This window comes from Leguminivora glycinivorella, chromosome Z (assembly GCF_023078275.1).
Source record: "Leguminivora glycinivorella isolate SPB_JAAS2020 chromosome Z, LegGlyc_1.1, whole genome shotgun sequence".
Classification (NCBI taxonomy): Eukaryota; Metazoa; Arthropoda; class Insecta; order Lepidoptera; family Tortricidae; genus Leguminivora; species Leguminivora glycinivorella.
The window spans coordinates 28,931,862-28,937,861 of NC_062998.1; the positions used below are offsets into that span (position 1 = coordinate 28,931,862).

Sequence of the window (6,000 nt, forward strand, 5' to 3'; positions counted from 1 at the left end):
CGTAGTTTTCCGTATTTTTCTCAAAAACTACTGAACTTATCAAGTTCAAAACAATTTAACAATTTTCCTAGAAAGTGTTTATAAAGTTCTACTTTTGTGATTTTTTAAACATATGGCTTCATATGGTTCAAAAGTTAGAGGGGGGGGACGCACTTTTTTTTCCTTTAGGAGCGATTATTTCCGAAAATATTAATATTATCAAAAAACGATCTTAGTAAATCCGTACCTATTCATTTTTAAATACCTATCCAACAATATATCACGCGTTGGTTTTGGAATGAAAAAAAAATATCGGCCCTCACTTTACACGTAGTACTCACTTTACATGTACCCTAATAAAACATTTTTTTCCATTTTTTATTTTTGCACTTTGTTGGCGTGATTGATCTACACATTGGTACCAAATTTCAGTTTTCTAGTGCTTACGGTAACTGAGATTATCCGCGGACGGACGGGACGGACGGACGGACAGACAGACATGGCGAAACTATAAGGGTTCCTAGTTGACTACGGAACCCTAAAAATGAGAATAAGCCTAATTTGTTAGTCTGCTTAAAAATTGTGTTGGCATCTCCGACATAATCTGTTTCAGTGATTTACTGTTTTCCTACTTATTGCTTTAATTTGTTGCTACTATAATAAATCTAACTCAAAAAAATATCACGATTACGTGCTTGCCCTACGTGCTTAATCTAAAACAAAATATATAATACCTACGTGTTTGCGTATCAAGGCGACAGTTTCTATTGTACGAATATACGTCTACAGAACTAGTTCTAAATATCACCTCCGTCCTTCAGTCCGAAAAATCGCCAAGATAATAGGAACCTACCATCTAAGTTCATCTAACTTATTGAACTGATTGAATGCAGCACATCTACTTATAATTGTTTTATCAAACTTTACCGAATGTGTAGGTACCAGGTAATAATGCGATTCTGGTTGAAAGAAACGCAAGCATTTTCGTTACTGCTTGGTATAATTTTTTAACCCGTGAAACGCTTATGTCGTTCCACACACCTACGATAGCATTCGAGTCGAGTGTCAAGAAATGTTGGGACTTTACTGCAGCAGCGTTGAAGCCGCCGAGGTATCATGTATTATTGAATTTTGCTGCGTTTAGGATGTTCCATGCATCAAACATTTACAGATACGCTAGTACCCAACAATAGTTATTTGTTATACAAGGGGGCAAAGTTGTATTTTAACGCCGAGTGTGCAATTGAAAAACGAGCAAGTGAAAGGATTCTATAGTTGAATCACGGGCGAAGCGAGTGGTTCGAGAATAGAATCCTGAACTTGCGAGTTTTTTAACACACGAGAAGTAAAATACTTTTGCAACCCGAGTGTAACACAAAACTTTTCCCCTCACTATAGCGAGGAAACTACAACGCAAAAAAATGCGTTTATCACTGCTTCCAGTAGTTCCACAGGTGGTAAATCATCTTTATTACTAGATCACCTACTTTTATCAATTTTAAAGCAGTTAATTTGACTTTATTCAAGGTCAAATTACTTTACCCACTAGTGGATAAAATGCATTTTTACCCGCTGGTATTGAAGGACAAAATACGTGTTTCAGAGCTAGTGAGGAGAAAAAATAAATGGAGTCTCTAAACATACGGCACAGGTGAAAATATGTTGCCTTTATAGGTAGTATTTATATATTATGTAATATATTAAAGCTTTCTAAGGTCGTACGTTTGTGGTCAGGTCACCTACGATGGTTGTCGCATGTCAAGTCGGGTAAAATGAGACGTGGTAACGATAAGCCTCGATAAGAATGTAATGTATTTCTACATTCAAAAAATGTACATAAATATTAGAATATAGGCTCACATCATGTACTAAATAATTTGCCACTTGAGAACTTGACCTAAACCTGTTAGTAATTTTAATCAGGAGCAATGCAATGCAAACTGCTGTTATTATTTATAAGTAGGTATAACAATTAAAGTTGTAACAAAGTTTTCACGAACATAATAGGTACGTGTATAATGTGGTTCCTTAATCTTTACTGAGTCGCTATTTACTATTTGAATAGCTTTTAGAATAGCCAGTCTTACCTGTCTTTTTTGTCTACTATGTAGTTTTGAATTTTATGATAAAAAAAATTTATTTAAACAAAACAAACATCGCAGAAAAAGTAAAATTTCCTACTTAGCTTACCAGCGTATTTCTTGGGAAAGTTGATTTCTCTATCACTCACCTATTGAAATATGAATGGGTCCGCTCGACAGAAATGGTTCAGTCGTCAGCTATGACAATAAATAGAAATCACCAAGCACACACGACTCGATCACTAACGTACTTTTAATCAAATTGGGGTAGATGAAAAGATGAGATAGCGGCACTGATGATGAGATAACGAACGCGTGCGTCAGCGCCGGAGCGTTCGGGAGCACTGGCAGAGGCGTGGGCTTGCCGCCGCGGCGCGCGCCCATTCGAGCCGCCCAGGGGCGGGGCCGGCATCGCCGCCTTGCCCTCTTTCTTGTAACGGTATATCGAAGAAAATAGGAAAAGTTGTTTTCATAGATTGCAGGTTCCAATTTGGTGACGCAATGCAGCCGTGGTCAGAAGACGGCGATGTGCGCGGGGTGGCGGGCCGGCGTCGCTCGCGGGCGGCGCGGCCGATGGGCGGCGCGTTATCGGCCGCGAGTAATGGGCGCCGCACACAGATTTATTACGGCGGGGTTAGTTTTAGGCCTTAATGGAATTATTGCTGGCTTTTTGTTTATGGGCACGCGGCCCGGCGCTGTAATTAATCCTCGCTCCCCACCTCTCCCGAGCGGAGGCGGATGTATTGGTTCTTTAATTAATTAGTAGCGCAATTGCTCTAAATCAATCTGGAGGGTAATAGACGGACAGCATTAATCCAACGGTTTCGCGGCAGCACTAGTTGTCCACGAGGCCGGCGATGCTCGTCTCTGATAGTATAAATTATCTATTATTTCCAGGAGGGCCCATAATTATTTGTTTGGCTTTAAGCACCAGTAAATTATATATGAAGAAAAACAGAAATTTAAAGATTTTCCAATTTTATTTTATTTTCATACATATCTAGGTCAAATTAATAATATAAATTTTTACGAAAATTACTTAAGTATTTTTAATATGGTGTCGAGTTAGTAAAGTTAAGACATGTAGAGTTAGAAGCTTGGCTCTACGTGAGATCTAATATCTGTTTAACAGGTAGATAGATAGATAGATAAATAACTTTATTCGTATCCACAACACAAATGGGGTATCCAGGTGGCCTTACGGTTTCGTCTTGGCAACATTTTACATGAAAATGTTTTGGTGGGATTATATTATTAGAAAGAAAAGTTAGGGCAAAGTTAGGGCTTCCGTAGCTCAATTGGTAAGAGCATTGCACGGATTGCAAAAATGGTGTGGGTTCAAGTCCCGCCGGAAGCGTAAATTTTTCCATTTTTTCCATTTTTTCCTTTAATATAAAAATGTTTAGAATCGTTAGCAGACGTTTCTGCTTAATAAAAATTAATTTAGTATGGGTTAGCACATTGTTACTGGTGAATTCTCAATATAACTTGAGACTCCAGTGCCGTTACAAGATGTAATAGTCTGTCGGTAGATGGCGCTAGACGTCACCCCAAGACGTGTGTACAAAAGGAAAGGCATGGAAAGATTTGCGAAGTCCGGCGTGGCTTCCGTAGCTCAATTGGTAAGAGCATTGCACGGATTGCAAAAATGGTGCGGGTTCAAGTCCCGCCGGAAGCGTAAATTTTTCCATTTTTTCCTTTAATATAAAAATGTTTAGAATCGTTAGCAGACGTTTCTGCTTAATAAAAATTAATTAAGTTAGGGCAAATTGAAATAATATTTCATGTTGCCTCGTTTCTCTTGTGTCTTATTTATGTGTAATTTTTCGAAACGGGCAAGATGGAATATTTATTTCCTTTATTAAGGGGCTCCACGCGGCTTTCATCGTTTTTTCAAGTTTTGAGTTGAAACTCCTAAATTTTCACTACAGACAGAAATTATTAGACGAACGGTCATCCGAACTTCAATTTTTATATCTATTCGTAAGAGTAATTGAAAAAAATTAATACTTATTTTTTTATGATTTTTTTTAAACATGGTCTAAAAAAACACTTTTATCGAAATTTCATTTTAGTCTAAGGGTTTACATACGTGAAATCGACATGTTTGAATTTAGGTACCTTTGACTTTCCTAAAACTTCAAGAGAGATTTTAATTTTAAACTAATTAAAACAAAAGTTATGATCAAAAAACCAGTTTATGGCCCTAACATTGTTCAACTTTGATGCCAAATATCACAGAAACAATGAGCTGTGAAGTAATTATGAGATACTATTTTGCTTTAAGACGTTACTGCCTGTTAATACTCGTATGATAGGCTTTAGGAACTATCATAATATCAATGGGTTCAAATCGAAGGTCATTCGCGCAAGGATGCCCCTTAACATCCCTAATTACCGAAAACCAAATTATTTATGCAGAAATTGAAGACTTACAGAAAACTAATTTGGTGGTTTTTACTGTAGTAGTGTAGATATTTTATTAAGCCATTTAATTTTTCCATAAACCTATGTACGTTTTATTTAATTGTTTTAGCATTGCTACCCTGATTCGGTAACCCCCAAATATAAATATCCTTTTCATCACACTCGCACACTAAATGTGCTATTGCACGCAGGCGGATCGTGACTTATAGAAAAATCGTTCTCCTTAGGGAGTTCAGAAATTTCTAGTACTGTATTGAACTCTTTTTTACCTTTTTGCATATTTTTAATAATGCAAGTGTGATGAAAAACATTGTGTGTAACTCGGGAAGTATGAATATTACTAACGAGAGTAAGTTAAATCGCGACGGCTTGCCGGAGCGATTTAAAGACTCGAGTCAACTTCCTCCCCTTGTTGCACAATGTACTATTATAGTGCACTATAAAAATAAAATAATGTACAAAAAATAAATAGTTAACTAGTTTAACACTAGGTAACATCAGATACAGGATATCATAATGGGGCTATCATAAAGAGTTAAAGACTTCGCTTCGGCCGTTGATTCCCTGTGATATGAAACATAAATTTCTCACTTCATTGCCCTTGTGTGCCTACTATGAGTATTATGTAATTTATGTAGCAATAGATGTACCTGAATAAAACATTACGCTTGGGCGTAAATTTTCAAGTGTCAATCATGTTTATGGCACATTAACAGGAAATAAAAAAGCGTTAGCGTAGAGTCAAGAAAAGAGAGTACTTATAGGCCGGCAACCCCTACATCGCGTCTGATGTTTCGGGTGTCCACGCACTGCGTGTTTGCTTGCCATCTGGCGATGCCTCCTCTCATTAAAAAAATATCTATTGTAATGTAATATTATGATATGTAAACACATATTTCTCTAAATGTAACATGTACCTTAGTTACCAAGTTTAATATACACCGTGGGCCTGAATAACCCGATAGATTTTAACAGTGTATTCCTGACCACATTTAGAGACTATACTGTCATATAAATTTCTGGATATCGCCTAGTTTCAGAGTTATTACCAATTGAAAAAAAAAATGTTACTTAGTACAAAAGGTCTTTTCTAACGGCGATGATGCCATTATGGAGAATAGTCTCACTTTCCTCATTGATAGATTTCAAAAAGTGAAAATCATTTGTTGAAAAAATGATGTTTTTAGAAAAACCGGCCAAGAGCGTGTCGGGCCACGCTCAGTGTAGGGTTCCGTAGTTTTCCGTATTTTTCTCAAAAACTACTGAACCTATCAAGTTCAAAATAATTTTCCTAGAAAGTCTTTATAAAGTTCTACTTTTGTGATTTTTTTCATATTTTTTAAACATATGGTTCAAAAGTTAGAGGGGGGGGACGCACTTTTTTTTCCTTTAGGAGCGATTATTTCCGAAAATATTAATATTATCAAAAAACGATCTTAGCAAACCCTTATTCATTTTTAAATACCTATCCAAAAATATATCACACGTTGGGGTTGGAATGAAAAAAAATATC

The 6,000-nt window shown here is 36.6% G+C and overlaps 1 protein-coding gene across 2 annotated transcripts in view; it reads right to left on the bottom strand.

Moving 5' to 3' along the window:
* LOC125240827 (GATA-binding factor A-like) overlaps positions 1-2,358 on the bottom strand; it is a 69,535-nt gene extending 67,177 nt beyond the window's left edge. Inside the window, exon 1 of one of the 2 annotated variants that reach the window (XM_048148957.1) lies at positions 2,210-2,358. The gene's annotated coding sequence lies outside the window, so the exon portion shown is untranslated. The remainder of the gene's footprint in view (positions 1-2,209) is intronic. The other variant, XM_048148956.1, reaches the window with a different exon arrangement.
* Positions 2,359-6,000: the final 3,642 nt, after the last annotated feature.